The sequence below is a fragment of the Pseudonaja textilis genome, chromosome 11 (genome assembly GCF_049901715.1).
Source record: "Pseudonaja textilis isolate UNSWEBS1 chromosome 11, rPseTex1.2, whole genome shotgun sequence".
NCBI lineage: Eukaryota > Metazoa > Chordata > Lepidosauria > Squamata > Elapidae > Pseudonaja > Pseudonaja textilis.
In genome coordinates, this window is record NC_142000.1 from 14,527,507 (window position 1) to 14,544,266 (window position 16,760).

Sequence of the window (16,760 nt, forward strand, 5' to 3'; positions counted from 1 at the left end):
GAATCGGTTGTAAATTATTATTTTTTTCCAGTACTGCTGAATGAATGAAAAGGAGGATTACCTCTGTATGAATATTTCTTTGCGCTGAACTTCAACTGCCTCTGTTGATTTATTATTCCTTATAAAACTTTCTTGCAAGTTACTGTGTTGACTAATTATCTTTAGCACACCCGCAGCAACTAGTGGAGGAGATGGCCAGGCAGAGCTTGAAGGAGGGGCCGAGCATGTCATCTATCTCAAGTCCCTTTGCGCCCACAAGAGATCTAAGTCCAGCCCATCTTGAATCCCATTGACTTTTATCTACTGCCAATTTGCTTTGACCGTTAGTAGTTCAGATTCTTGTAGAGAACGTTAGCATACAATAAACCTTTTAACAGCCTCGTTTTAATGGCTTGGATTTCCTGCGCTCGACAACTAGCTTAAACCAAAAAAAGTTATTTCTTTTTTTTTGCTTTCCTTGGCCAAAAAAAGTCTCCCAAGTTAAAAAGGTTATCAACTTCAAGTCAAGCAATGGGGCAAGGAAAGGACTTGCCTGGCAGACAATTTGCATTCTGTGAGTAGATGCTCAAGATCCTGAATTGTGAAACAGAACTCAGCAATGATCACAAATGCCTGCACCATCGGTAAGTATCCTGCCAGCGGTATGTACCTTTTTTGCAAACTGCTTTCTTGTAAACTGCCGTGGGCTTATTCTCAGTGCCTCGTGGCACACTATGTTTAAATGAGAGTGCTCCCAAGCTTCCTCAATAGTTTAATAAAACATATACTGGCTGTAATATTCCATTTATATTAGAAAACTATCGCCCCTTGGTTTGAAAAATGACCTCTGGTTGGCAATTTGACTCTAAGCTTCATAGATTACAGTCCACTGTTGATCATTTAGTCAGTCCACAGAGCAATACTTTTCCGTAACAAGCTCAAACAGCGATCAGTATTTGATAGGCTACTCACAAGCTGACTATAATGCAACACAACACATTCTATTTTGCAGCTAAACAAAAGGAGTAACAACCTGAAGACACTCTCACACAGGCAGAAAAGGAGTGCTTATTCCCAGAGTACTGAGAATTGGAGAGGGAGGGAGTTGGGGGTGGAATACATCTCTTTGTATATTTTCACAGATTTCTGTTGTCTCGGATGCGTACAACCCAAGATCTAAATTCTCTAATTCCTTTTTCCCTAATATCATTTGCCTTTGTATCTCCTTAAGTCTATTTTTATGCATTATAGGAAAAAGTAGATCCTATTAGAAGCTGATCAAATTTAAGGAAATTAGAGAGACACCCTACAGTTATAAAATCTGAATTGCAATAATGGATTCGGGACTCAGCTTTGAAAAGGCACTTTCAGCTGCCCTTGGAATAAGGAAGATTTTTTTTATATTAAAAAAAAACAGAATTTCAGAGACTTAGACTGTTGTTTTAGATCGGTACTTATAGGGCTATTTCAGAATCTGAGTGTTTGTATGAGAAACCAGAATCAATGGCAATAGCATTTAAACTTATATACTGCTTCATAGTATTTTTACAGCCCTCTCTAAGAACTTTACAAGGTTAGCCTGTTGCCCTCAGTAATCTGGGTCCTCATTTTACCAACTTCGGAAGGATGAAAGGTTGAGGCGACCTTGAGCCAGTCAGGATTGAAGGAATCAAATTCCTGAGCAGAATTAGCCTGCAATACTGCATTCTAACCACTGTGTCACCTATCAATGCAGGTGGGTGTATTGCGGGAAGGTTTTCTTTTCCGCATACATGCACAATAATCAATCTCTGTGTTCATTAGAAAGACCTGCATTCCATTTCATTTCTGACTACACCTGAAGACTTGTATAGGCTTTGACCAAGCACATCGGGGCTCCTTAGCAAAACATACACAAATACTTCCTTATACTGAGTCAGATTAAAAAGCCAAGTCTACGAGAGATATGGAATGCCAGCCCATGTATGGATGTAATCCATACATAATCCAAGGAGATTGAGTGACTGGATTCCCTGCCACCTCTGAAGGGTAGATGAGATTAAGTGCCATCCTTTGGCTTCTTCTACCATGTGCAAATCTTTATGATGTAACTCCCCAAAAGTTAAGATGTAATAGGGCCACTGGAACCTTTCGAATCAATGTGGTTTAAGTAATAATTCAACAGAACAGAATCAATTTAATAAAGCAGTATCAATTTGACAGAACAGAATCAAATTAACAGAATATGGAAGAAGGCTATTGTTCCATTCTGTTTGCCAAATCTCGCAGACATATTTGTAGGCTGATGTGTGTGATATCATGTTGTATCATTGGGTCTTTATATTTCCAAGCTTCCCAGATTCAATGAGAATAAATTGGGTGGCGTTATAATTTTCCTTAAACAAATAAGCCTATTCTGACCTGGGTATCTTTTCTGGCTAAACTTTTGCATTGGATGGCAATTTCCATTTTGTCAATCTAACGTGGCCAGAGGAGTTATGACAATGGATTTACCAGTATAACTACTAGACAGACAAATGCAGACTTGGGGAAGATTGTCCTAGTGTTGTGGGTGATCCAAACTGGAGGTTTTCAAAAATAGATTGGACAACCATTAAACCGGGATGGTGTAAGGTCTCTTGGCTTAAGCTGGGGTTTGGATTAGAAAACATCCAAGGACGCTTCAATCCCTGTGATTCTATGATCTATGATCAAGCTTAGATAAATAAATCTATATTAATCTATAATCTAGACAAAATCTAGTGATAAGAAGAACAAGACACAAGCTGTGTTCTCGTCTCCCTGTGTTACTCTGCCTGTCAGACTTGTGCTCTTGGGATAATGTAAACCCTACAATTACACTGACTATAACAAGTCAATGTTCAAATAGACAAGGAGATGGGGTGTAAACCTGACCAACCCTATGGGTTAATGTGATGGGAAGGTTGGATGTGTGTCCTTGAGAAGGAGACAGAGCAGTTTCAATCACTATGTACCTCCAACTTACTGCCAAAGCAGTTCCTCAAAAATAAAAAGGATACCTACTCAGATCCCTAGCAATGGTAGCTGGTCTCCAAACTTGGAGTTATTGACTATTGCAAACCCCCAAAGTAATGCTAGAAGTTGAAACTTTGGGTTTTCTACTGTTAAACCCATGATCTCCTCTTGAGATAAAGATTGTCCTTGCATGCCAAGGAAATACTGGATGTTTGGTTCACGTGTGTATCAGGTTTTGTGGAGAAGTGTTTCCAAGATGTCCCAAAGTGATAGGCTGAAGAGGAAACAAGGGCATAAATCTTGACCTCACGCAAAAGCTTAACTCACAGAACAATGAAGGATCTATATTTAACTTATAGACAGTTTTACTATGGTGTGCAGAGGCTTCATAGATGACAAGATCTGAAACTAGAAGTTTTCCAGATGAAATGCCACAGCCTTCAATCAAAAGCTTGATATTTCCTTTGCATGCCTCTTTTAAGTTTCATCCCTAAATTAATATTAAAATTTTAGCACACAGAATGATTCACTATATCTAGCTGAGGCGGATGACCCTTTATGTGAAAATTCAGCTGTGGATTTACATGCTTGTCTCATTAATACTATTGGAAAAATTGGATGATACAATTTTATGATTTAGGAAAAGAGCCTTTTAGTTTGAGAAGTAGCAATTTCCTTTTTTAAAAACATACTTCATCTTTAGAGCTATAAAAAGTGGCATATATGTCCCATACCATAATGGATTAATTAAAGAATATTATGTTTATCCTAAGTCCTGACCAAGTTGTACATCTTCATAACTCACTCATAAAAATTAATGCATTTTCCAACACTCCATAATGATATATCACCTATTTTTGCTATACCTGTTCAGAATAAATTGTTTCAGATTGGATTAGTCTCAGATACAATGAATAGTACTGGGATGGGTGGGTGTTATTTTAAGAGTTTACAGAGTAATGCTTCAAAATCTTAATCTTCTCATTATATCTTTGAGCTGTCACATGGCCTCACTGTTATCCCAAAGATGTTTTTTTCCAAAAGTTCCAAATATGCTTTTTCAAGAGGAACTGAACTTTCTTTGTTTTTCCTTGAATTTTACTTTTCATCTAAGAAGCTTCTTCAGGTCTGACTGAAGGGTGAGGAATAGAAGGATTTATATTCCTTGCAAGCACTCTTTCTGAGAATTGTTGAGGCCACTAGAAAGTTTTATCTGTGCCCTCAAGATCACTTGAATGATGCAAATAAGTGTAGAACTTTCTTGGAACTGTTGAAAGGACTGTGTTGTAAACAGGAGACAGGATCACTTCTCACTTCTTGCACCTGCCACCATCTTTTTCCACTTTTAAACTTCCTCTGGACACAAATACATTTTGAACAGATTAACAGTCTTTATTTATTTCTCTTCTTTTAATGCAACAGAAATATGCTGTTCGATAATTACGTTACCTTCATTAGAAGTTACATAGATCTGAGAATATGGTTGCTGAATCTGGGAACGAGGTTATTTTGCAGATGAAATTTAAGGAAAATTGTTTACATCGTTTTGTAGATAGAAGGACAAAAGGAACGAATATTTGCAACAGAAGGAAAGGATTGTGCGAATGACATTTTTTAAAAATACAGCTGGTCAATTGGAACCCTTAGCCCCAACCTTTAACATTTGCTATTTATTGAACAATTATCTAGATCATTCACCTGGCATAATCATTCAACTGGAGGATAAACAGGCCTCTCTAAAATGTTGACTACCTGGGAAATTCGCAAACTTGATCACATATGAGATTGGCAGCATTAAATGCCAACAGCTAATTTAAATAAGGAACATCTGTACATTATTATTTTGGGGATTTTTTTTTTCAGGAGGGGAGGGAAGGGGGAAAGTTCTGTCAATTTAGAAATGTGCAGGTTTTATGAGCCATTGCATGAATATTTTTGTGATGCATATGTGAACGGCCAACAGTGACGAAATGGTTTAAAAATAAAAGATTATGACAAAGGTGACAAGTTGAATATGGAAAGAGAGGAAATGGAGAATACATATTACATTAGATCTGAAAATCTATGGGTGGCAAAACACTATGGTTTTAAAACAATGGGAGTATGGCTATGGAGTTTCTTAGTCATCCAGGTCATGATTGTCCCAAAAGTGCTTTTCCAAGAGGCAACTGGAACCAAATCCTTGGTTCTTTGTACGTAAGAGGCACATGAAAAAGAGCTTTCAATCACATGTCATGACCGAGTTATCATGACTTTTTTGTTTATGTTCCATTAGCCTTTGCTGCCAAAATGGTTGCTACCTGAATATGGGCATCACATATAAGCCCAAATGGGTGTCTGTTTAAAGAATTGATCAAACTGTCTGGATTCACAATACCATGATTTTGTTTCATCAAAATTTGTTGAATATGACAAAATGGACTGGTTGACATATTATCTTGAGCCAAAATCAACAAACCACAACATGTCCTAAACTGATAACTAAACTGAATCATGATATTATAGAAACCTAACATTCATAATTGGAGGGATATCTTTATGAAACAAGTCTTCTATTTGTTGAAGTGTGCAGCTTAGAGAAGCACCAACATAAAGATGGAAAAATCACTTGAACTTTAGATGTTACTCTCCCATCTATCCGAAATGGACTTCTTCACTAATTTTTATTTTACATAACAGGGTCATTTTATTTATACATATTGTTTCTGAAAGCTAAAATGGTAGGAAACCATATTTTCTTAGTTTATTTCATAGCCGAAGTTCATAAACATCTCAGCTGGGATATCACATAGCAATCACTTCATGTCTATTGTTAAAATACAGCTGTTTTGAGCAAAGGGAAATAGTCTTGTCATTAGACTAAAAAATCAGATCTGAGCAGTCTCTCTTCAGTTTTTTAAAAGTGTAAAAGTATAAGCATGTGCATCTTCTCTCTATACACACACATACACACAAAAATTTATATATATAAATTTATATAAATTTATATAAATATAAAGATCTACATATATATATATATATATATATGCATGCCACTGAGGCACAAGAATTCAAATGTTTCTGTGTGTGTTCCTCATACTTTGTGATTTTTTCTTGCTGCCTGTCTTCAATTCGTGCATTACCAGGTATTGCAATGTCAATGAACCAACCCTTTTTCTTTTCAACTATTGTTATGTCAGGTGTGTTGTGGGCCAATTGCCTGTCCGTCTGAATTCTGAAGTCCCACAAGATCTTGACTTTTTCATTCTCCAGAACCTTCTCAACCTGATGTTCCCAGTAGTTGTTACTATACTCAAATCCAAACTTTTGGCAAATCCAAACTACTACTACTACTACTACTACTACTACTACTAATTATTATTATTATTATTATTATTATTATTATTATTATTATTATTATTATTATTATTATTATTAAACAACTAGTTAATTCAGGCAGAATACATATGAGGATTATTCTGGACTATCTGAATTTGGGGGGAGATTACTTTATTAATCAAATAATTTTGGTCAGTTGCTATATTGAACATATCTGAAACTAGAAACTAACTTTTTAAAAACACTGCTTAAATTTCCTCAGGAGTTTTATAGATATTTTATTTCAGAAGTATTCTTGTCTTAATTTCAAGTCAGTCACATAAGAACGGATGGGAAACTGCATAATCATAACAAGAATAGGCTTTAAAAGCAAATCTCCATTACAGAAATATTAACTGAAGTGCAAAATGCCTCTTTTAAAAAAAAACAATAGACTGAAAGGAAAAAATAAAGCAGAGGTAGTATCCTGCATTACATCTGAGTGTTTCATTTGAAAATCTCTTGTCATTATTTCATTATATATCAGAGAGGAATATGGTGATCAGTTGTGTTTCTCTGTGATTTTTATAAGAGGCTGAACACAAATAGATATGTAACGTTGCTTTATTTGTGGTGTTATAGCAAGGAGGCACTTCATATCATCTGTTTGCTAGCTAGGCATTGCTGTTCTGTAACTAATAAAGGGAAAAGCTATACTACTTATAATAAAAAAAACAAATGTTGGGGCGGATGAAAAGATTGAAAGCTGCCTATCTATAGCATTTTCACGGAATCATTTGGAAAGTACACTTTTATCTCAATAAATGCCTTTGTGGTCTTTCCATCTTTCGGAGAGAAAAAGCAGCAACACATGATAAGCTGTGATTGGCAGATAACCCCAATTTGACAAATGAGATAGCTGAAGGTGTGGAAGGCATGGGATAGAAAGACATCCAGAAGGGGAGAGGTTACTCAGATGAGAAGGTTGCAAATCGAAAAGATGCTATTTCCAACTATGATGGGAAATAGAACAAGGATGTAGAAAAGACAGCATATGAATTCTATATATTTGACTTTATAAAAGCTCTTGAAAGACTTTTTGCTTTGGAAAAAAAAGTTCATGTATCCATGTCAGTTATAAGCCCGAAATATATTCAAATACGCTTTAAAAAAAAAAAAAAAGACACTGATATTCTTAATGGTTGACACAGTTTTTTTAGATTGAAAAACAGATCCAAGTGAGTTTCTAATGCTTTTAGCCAAAGACCCTTACAATACTACACAAAACTAGATGCAAAAATGACACCATGTGTTGCATCTTCACCTGGTAAACATGAAATATTCCACATCCTAAATGAAAGCATGTTCGCCATCTCTTGGTCATCCAATAATTAAGGGTATCCTCATAGAAGTTACACACTGGATGCTCAGGACATTTTCCAATTAGGAGAAATCATGACATCATCATTAGACTCTAACAGATAACCCCACACATTCTCATCATTTTGCTAAGGAATTTGCAACACAGATTTACTCATGGAATAATGAATCAATCAATGGGGCAGACAAGAGAATAATAGAATAACAGAGTTGGAAGATACCTTGTAGGTCTTCTAGTCCAAACCCTTGCTCAAACAGGAGACCCTATACCCTTTCTGGAGAAATGATTGTCCAAACTCTTCTTAAAAACTTCCAGTGATTGAGCACCCACAATTTCTGGAGGGCAGCTGTTCCAGCTGTTCTAACTGTTGGAAAATTTCTCCTTAGTTCTAGGTTGCTTCTCTCCTTGATTAGTTTCCATTTGTTGCTTCTTTTCTTGCTTTCTGGTGCTTTGAAAATTTTTCAATCTAGAGTTGGTCACATACTTAAAAACTTTGTCTTCCAAATATTTAGCAGAATCTCCCACAAAACACATTCAAATCAATCGTTCATATCTGTTCATTCTTTAGGGGGATGTCTTAATCTAGAAGATCATTGACTGAAAGCCCCCAAAAATGTTATCAGGAACTGAACAGACACATACTTCTTTCTTTTACATGGTGGTAGCATCAAAAGACTGGACCTGCTGTTTATGGAAAGCCATCTTCGGGAGGATGAGCCATCTCAGGATTTGAGTCTCAGCTTAAAAGATGCTTTTCTTCTAAAAACACAATTATGTTCTAAAACCACTTCTAACCATTGAAAGAAAATTTCATGGATGCATCCAGATCGTCCCTGGAGTCAAGTTTGATTGGCTCAAGGGAAACTTTTATTATATAATTTGTTCGTTTAGGACTGAACTTGGGACAAAGAAAAGAGATAGATATGGACGAGAGAACTACCACATGAGGAAGACTATAAATAACTCTCGGCCATGTTTTGTGGTTGGTGAATGGGGAAAAACAGCAATTTAGCTTAAATCAAAGTACAGAAAAGGGAGTGTAATATTTCCAGTCAGATGAGCAAGAATGTGCTTTACATTACAGGAGGTCTCTCTGAAATAATTTGGCTATCATTTCATTTCCCCCAAAGTCATCCCCTGGCCAATCAAGAAACTAACTCTCAAAGAGAATAGGATCAAGGATATAGAGGAGACATTTATGAGTCAGCTGGGCAGGGAATTTTGGAAAATATTGTGTTAGATAAGCCATTCCAGAAAAAAATCCTATATGCCACTAAAAACATAATTCTTATTTCATTCTCTAAAAATCACAAATTCTTCCATCTTATCCTCAATGAAAAACTGCACTACTGATCCCACTAGGGAAGCTGCAACCATTTTGGGTTATCTCCAGTTTAAACATCTACAGATCTTGAAACCAGCTGAGTATGAATAATTGTTGTCATGTGAGTATGATCAATAGCACTCCATAAGAAAATCCTTAGTCTTTCAGCTTATACCAGTTTCTGAAAATAAAGACTTATTTGCAGAACAGATCTTAAAAATATGGGCAGAGTTAATTGATACTAACTTGGAAGAATCCTCAGATATCTGAAATTATCATTTTTATTTTGAAATTTGCATTGAAGAAGCTAATCAAGTATATACCCCATAAATAAGGCTAAATAAAAACTATATTTCAATTCCAGATACTTAATTCACTATAAAATTATAGGGAAGCACTGTTCTTTCCCCCTTTTTAATGGATGCTTTAGTAAGACAAAGCATTACAACCGACATCTTTTCTTTTCTTTTATATCAAATAATTTGCTTAATATGCCAAAAGATTCACCTAGCAAATTGTAATCTACAATGACATTACCATCAAGGCAAAAGATGCATTCAAGTGTGTGTGTGTGTGTGTGTGTGTGTGTGTGTGTGCATGCGTTTATATGTGTATATATGCATACACACAGTCATGTATGCAAAGAATTGTGAATTTCATTAAATATATTAACAGGAGGGGAAAAATTCAGCTTTGAAAAACAGTAATCCCGTCTTTCAACAAAAATCTTATAGGAAGCTATGAATTTGGTAGATCTGAATAGGCTGTTGGTACATGTTTTACTTAGGTAATATAATGGCACACTATTATTAGATCACATTAATCATTACGATGCCAAAGGCAGTGACAGCCTCACTGAAAAGGATTGAAAGGGCTGGTAATGGATATAAATTACCCATTGTATGATAAAAGGATTTTTACTAAGAAGGTAAGAATAAAACAGCAAATTTCTAATATAACTCTTGTGGGGGGGAATCTAAATAAAAGTAATCCTCTATTGGTAATATCCACAAAAATCAAAAACTAAGCACTTCCTAAAACAAGATAAAGTCACGTTTAAAAAAAGAAAGAAAGAAAAAGAAGAGTATGGTATGAAATTAATTTCTTAGCCTCTAATATTGCTATCAGTTTAAATGGTTTATGGGATGACCTCTAAGGAATATGGTCAAAAGGAAAGGTAGGTTCTGCTAATTAGAAGTAAAGATGGTTTTATAGAGATTTGTTAAAGCCCCTTAGCAGAATCAAATGTGGATTACCAGAACCCCAAAATTATATGATGTTTTTATGAGATCTGGTTCAATTACCTCATTGTCTTGCCACAGGAAAGCTACAGTTCTATATCCTTGACATCCAAAAAAGTCTAGGCAGATTTTATTTGTATTTTTTTTAACGACTGTTATTGTGAAAAGGGAATCTGTCCAGATCAGAAAGCTACCTTGGAAATATATTATAAATCAGTACCCTTCCTTGCATGTAAGTTAGATAATGAACCATAAACCCAAGTTAACCTCCATTTTACCTCCTTTCCATGATCATTTCAGAGTACAGCACAATCCTAAAATATAAATGTTAGGAATAGTTTAGGAAGGCCAAATATTTTGGAAAGAATCCTCTTAAAGCTTATGGATAAGACTTTCTTTTTCTTCCTCCAAGTTCATTTTTTTTATCCTTATTTTATTTCTCTCCCTTATTTATGCTGTTTTTGATGGTCCTGGATTAGGGTTGATGCTGTACTTGCAATTATGACTGGTTTTAATCAGACCCTAGATACTAGATAACATGTTTTATAATCTATGTTAGCTGCCAAGAGTTGTTTGATTTGCAGCGGGGTAGAAATATGATAGAGAAATAGATACATAAATAAGTGAATAAATATTCAGAAGGACGGGACATTGTAATTGTACTCAGTAATTAATTTGTGCATACCTGCCTATGTTTTAAAATTAATAAGAATTTTGGACTTATATTTAGCTCAGTTACTGATGTGGGGTTATGAATTTCCTTTGGCATGTGACTTTCATGGATCTTCCCAAGAAGTATTTTTTTTAGTTTGGGGAAATACAACGGAGCTAAAAATAGGAGCAGGGAGAGCTGATCCTAGCCTGGATACCTGCTTCTTATTCCTGGATAAGACAAAGTTTTCTTCAAGTTGTGGTGGGTATAGCGGATGGCTTTGAGGGACAGAGGAAAGACCAACCAACCAAGACAATGGCCAGATAAAGGAAGCTTGATCCCAGGCAAAGAAAGCCTTCTCTACACTAATTTCCATGAAGATAAAAGGGAGAGTAATGGAAGCACATCCAGACTTGCAGGATTCTGTTATCTAAAGTAGCTTTACATCAGGTTTTCCAACTTTGATCATTTCTAGGGAAATAGACCTCAGCTCCCCCAAAAATTCAATAACCAACATAGCCATTGCTGAAGATTCTGGGAGTTGGAGTCCGCTTACTTTTTAGGTCTTTATGATTCAGATTAGGGAGAGGCACACAGATTAACATTATCCTACTTGGTCCTTGAAATATATTAAAAATGTCTCAAAGGTAAACCATAATAAGGTAAGTCTGGTTATAGTTCATAATGCAGGATTTATTGTGCCAAATAAGATCTGAAATACAACTTCAACTTCTGGACAAATATATTCAGATTACTAATTTCCTCCTTATTTATATCAAGTCTAATAGTACACAATGTTACACCCTAACATTAATACAACCAGTAGTAAATATATACAGTATTGTTCTTAAGTTGAAGATGAACCAACAGTACATTTTTACCCCACAATTTGACAGGTAAATTACTACTGCTGTCTTTTGCCCCCAAATCTAGCTAATTCAGCTACAACTGAAGCTTGTTCTGAGCTTTTTCCTGAATTGCAGTGGAAAATATATCCATTGTGGGAAACAACCCACTCGAAGTCTGTTTAACCTTAGCAAAGCATGGCCCACCAGCAATTCAGGAAACTGAAGAACTCAGGAATTCTTATGAATAGGAAGAATCAGGCAAGGTTCATTCAGAATCAGATTCAAGGAGAGTCAAGACCACCAGACTGTAACAGGTAAGGGGTAGAAGGAATGTGGAACAAGAAGAATTGTCACAACCAAGACAATGGTCAGTTAAAAGAATTTTGAATCCTAGGTGGACAGAAAATCTAAGTAAGCATCTCGGATAATATCGTCCCTAGTTCTAAAGATAAAGGGAGTTGCGAGGGATTCAGATGAGTCTAGGACAACGTGCCTTGGCCAACTCGCCCTGGCCAACTTGTCCTGGTCATCTCACCACAGTCCACTCACCACAGTCAGCTCACCACTGGACAATTTGCCTGGCATAATTCAACACAGGAGAACTCAAGACAAGTGAATTGCAGTGGACTTTGTCTTGCTTTAGGTTTGAACCATCTCAAATTAGAAGATCTCAAGGCTGCGGTGAGCTGTTTGTCCCTCTCTTGACAGCATTGTACTGTCCTGCAGCAATTTGTCCTGTGGCAAGTGGGCTATAGGGAGTTGTCCTACTCTGAAAGTTTCTGTTATGGTAGCCTTATAAAAAATGGAGTATTGGCATGCATAACTTTTGTTTCCTAGTCTGGAGGGCTGACAGAAACTCAGAATCAACAAGTGCCAAACACAGATACTTGTGCTGCACAATTGATTTCCAGTTTCTAATCTTCTACTAGAATTACAGGTTAAGTTCCCAAATCCAGTGGTGGGATTCAATTTTTTTTACTTACCGGTTCCGTGGGCATGGCTTGGTGGGCGTGGTAGGGGAAGGATACTGCAAAATCCCATTCCCAACCCACCCCAACTAACCTGCTTTCCAGTTCCATTCTCCTGCGCAGGGCAACAAAAGAAAACCCAGCCGAACAGCTGGGACTCAGGAGGCAGTCAGAGATGTTATTTGCCAGTTCTCTGAACTACTCAAAATTTTCGCTACCAGTTCTCCAGAACTGGTCGGAACCTGCTGAATACCACTTCTGCCCAAATCCCCGAATACCTTATTTAACCTTAAGGATTAGGGAGACCCATCTTCAGAATGAAACTTTCTTCATCCAAATATTTGTACTCCCAACATACTTCAAATGGAGGATCATGTCACTTGTGCAGATCAATTGCTTTGAAGTTTTATCTAGCTTGGATTTACTATCTATTATGCTGGTAGCCACTGGTGATCAGGAGTTGCATGTATGTCAACTCATAAAGGTTGGGTCTTACTAACCCAGGGGTGGGATTCTACCAGTTTGCACCTATTCACTAGAACTGGTTGATAACATTTTAAGCAGTTCAGAGAACTGGTTGTTAGAAGAAATTACTGGCCTAATCCTGTAAGGAAGGCAGGAAGGAAACATTCTGGTGTTGCTTAAAGAAACTGCCTCTCCTTTAACCCTTATTACATTCTTGGCAGGACTAGACTTCCTGTCTCTGGAACTTCTCTGGAGTTTTTTTCCCCTCCTTTGCTGGTACTTTGATTGTGTGGAGGGACCATTCAAAGTTAAAACAGCACTGAAAAAAGTGACTTATGACCATTTTTCACACTTACGACTGTTGCAGCATCCCTACAGTCATGAGAGGCCAGGTGAGGAGATGGTACCACAATGTGAGTGATATTGAGTTGGCCACGCCCAGCCAATAACATGACCACTAAGCCACGCCCACCCAGTCACCTGACCACCAAGCCACACCCACCAACTAAGCCACACTCACAGAACCGGTTGTTAAAAAAAATTGAATCCCACCCCTGTACCAACCCCTCTTTATGGGGAGGTGCCACACAATGAATTGGGAAGGAACTGGCCATCCTAATGGCCATTGCTAAAATAGCATGCTGACTTCAACAGCGGAAATTGCTGTTTAATGCTGAAGAAAAAATCAGCTACAAGTTTGCTTGGTATTTGAATATATACTAGGAATGCCACTGTAGGAAATGACCAGACTGAACCTAAGGGAAGAGGTCAAATCACCATAAATAATGAGTCACTGTGTGCCTGCAAGAGATCTAAGTCTACCCCGCCTTGAATGCCTTTCTTATCTCCTGCTCATTTCCCTTGACGATTAGTTGGTCAGATTCTTGTAGAGAGCTTAAGCTTGCCATAAATCTTGATACTCTTTTGAACTGCCTGAATCTCCTGATTTCCCCAGTGCTTGACAATCACTATTAGATTGTTTATCAGGCAGCAACATGTCTTGATCTGACCTTAAGTCAATGGCAAATGAGGGTCTGTTAGGAAAATGGAAGATTTTAATGTTTCTACACCATCCCAAGTCACTGTTCTGGGATGGGAGGGTCTGTCAATCCTACGCTGTAAATCAATCCTAATTCTATACCAATCAGGAAATCCAGCCCTTCACCAAAAGACATTGCAGCTTGCTTATAATAGATCATTTTTTAAAAAAAAAATACCATGCATACACCTTGGAAAAATAAATGTGGCCAATGCAAGCTACAGCTATATTTAGCGAACTCATTTGAGAGTATTGTCAGCTGTGACATGACAATTTTCAATTAGCAGAGTGCGTGCACCAGCGTCTCCCGTCTTAAAAAGCCGAATCGGCAGTGGTCATAAAGGACGTTTACTGAAAAGAATGACTTTTCCCCAAAGGAGAGGAATCAAAGCAGAGTCGGAATTCTGAAAAGATGCAGCGAGATTTGTTCAAGTACAAACAATGAAATAAAAATTTCTGTCCATATACATATTATGAAAAGAATAAACACTTTCTTTCTTTATATACACATTGTAAAAAGGATGAAGGTATTAACTTGAAGACACTCATACATAAAACAGAAATGTCTTTTAAAGGATGACAGAACAATTCTTACCAGGTTGATCCAACATCAACAATTTTTTTTTTTATCCTGGCTGTGGAAGTCTTCTCAGAGACGAGGGATTATTACAGAAGGTCAGGAATTGCCAAAACAATACCTGTGAGAAATTTAAAATGCAAAGCCATTGTGTAAATCAAAATTGATTCTCCCTGAAAGACACTATACTACAGTTAGCATATATATTTAGTTACCCTTCCATATTGAGAAGGGAGAAAGAGAATTACGAATGGAAGCAGCCTAGATTTGGGGGAATCTCTTATTTGGGAAAGTAATCTTTTAGAAAGGGAATTCTTTTCTGATCTGTTAATTGCCTAGGGGTCTGAAATGTACTTTCATACTGTGCCAAAATAAAGGAGGAAAAATTTAAGATTTTTCCAATTTAGGAGAAACTCTTTACGGCTTAACAGATGCTGATATTCTGGTCACTTAGACTAAGGAAAAAACAATTTCTCGTATACAAATAAGTTCTATTATATAAATAAGCACCCTTTCCCAGATGGTGGCAAACTCATAAATTCCATTTGGAGGAGACCGTAATGCCAGCAATTAAAACCAAAATAAAGGCCTTCTTCTAACAAATTAAAGATTATTTCATTAAATAGGAGGAATTAACCAAATTCCCAATACTGTTAGATCCGTGCCTCAAACATACTTTTGGAATGTTTGTTTTAAATAGAATATAGTAATACCGAGAAAATTGAAAGGCATCAAAGTAATGGACCATCCTTATTTTTATGAGACTATGAACAGATTGTTTCAGATGTAAAACTCCAGAAAGTTAGAAGAAACGTGTGATTAAAAGTTTCTTTCCTATGTTGAAGGAAAGCATGAAATAATCAATTACTAGAATGTTACATGCCAAGTTATCTTATGTTTATGGATTAAAACAGATGCATAGTTATAAACAGTACATTGGAATAAATCAGATATAGATAGTCCTCAACTTACAAATATTTGTTTAGTGACTGAAGTTACAATAGCACTGAAAAAAGTGACTAATGATCATTTTTCACCCTTATGACTGTTGCAGCTTGTGATCAAGTGGTCAAAATTTGGCCACTTGGAAACGGGCATGTATTTATGACAGTTGCATTATCCCAGGGTCACGTAATCATCATTTATAAACTTCCCAGCTGGATTCTGACAGCAAGGTCAATAGGGAATTGTTAAGATTTGCTTAACAACTGCTGATTCATTGAACGACTACAGTGACAGTGCGGTGGCACAAAGAGGGTGCAATGCACCGAACAACTATCTTTCTGAGCAACAGAAAATTGTGGCTCCGTTGCAGTCATAACTCAAGTACTACTTGTAATAGCTTGCCAAAACTGAATTTACCTATCCATTTTGAATATCTGTAAAGGATTTAGAGGTACCATTTTTCAAGAGGTAGGTGAGGCATGGATGACAAGACAGATTATCTCTATAGAATACTATGTGCCTATAGAGCAGGGGTGTCAAACTCAAGGCCTGGGGGCTAGACCTGGGCCATGGGGTATTTAGATCTGCCCTGTGGGACCCTACAAACAGCAAAGGGGCAGCCCGCAGTTTCTCTGCAGTGGGGCCCAGGCTCCATTTTTGGCTGTGATGGCCTCCTACCACCTTCTACCTCTGAAAACAAAGCTCAGAGGGCCTCACATGGCCTCCCCAAGCTCCATTTTCACTGGCAGAGGGCGGCAGGAGGCCATCACAGCTGAAAATGGAGATCAGGAGCCCATTTTCGCTAGCAGAGCACTCGGGCCATGACAGGTGCCCCCGATATGAGTGATGTCAAGCTGGCCAGGCCCATACCGGTTCCCAAAGTCAAACACAACCCTGATGCGGTCCTCAATGAAATCAAGTTTGACACCCCTGCTATAGAGTATCCTTCCCCACACATACAAGTGTTGTCATTCCTTCTTACATTTCACAAACAATTAAATTGATGATTCTCCCATTCTTTCCATCCTGGTTAATTGTTGGAACACATCACCAGAAGTCTGATCAAAT

The 16,760-nt window shown here is 37.2% G+C and overlaps 1 protein-coding gene across 2 annotated transcripts in view; it reads right to left on the bottom strand.

Annotated features, from left to right (window-relative positions):
* Window positions 1–14,865, bottom strand: part of ZNF536 (zinc finger protein 536) — a 322,579-nt gene extending 307,714 nt beyond the window's left edge. For both annotated transcript variants that reach the window (XM_087940650.1, XM_087940651.1), the window contains exon 1: window positions 14,766–14,865. The gene's annotated coding sequence lies outside the window, so the exon portion shown is untranslated. The remainder of the gene's footprint in view (window positions 1–14,765) is intronic.
* Window positions 14,866–16,760: the final 1,895 nt, after the last annotated feature.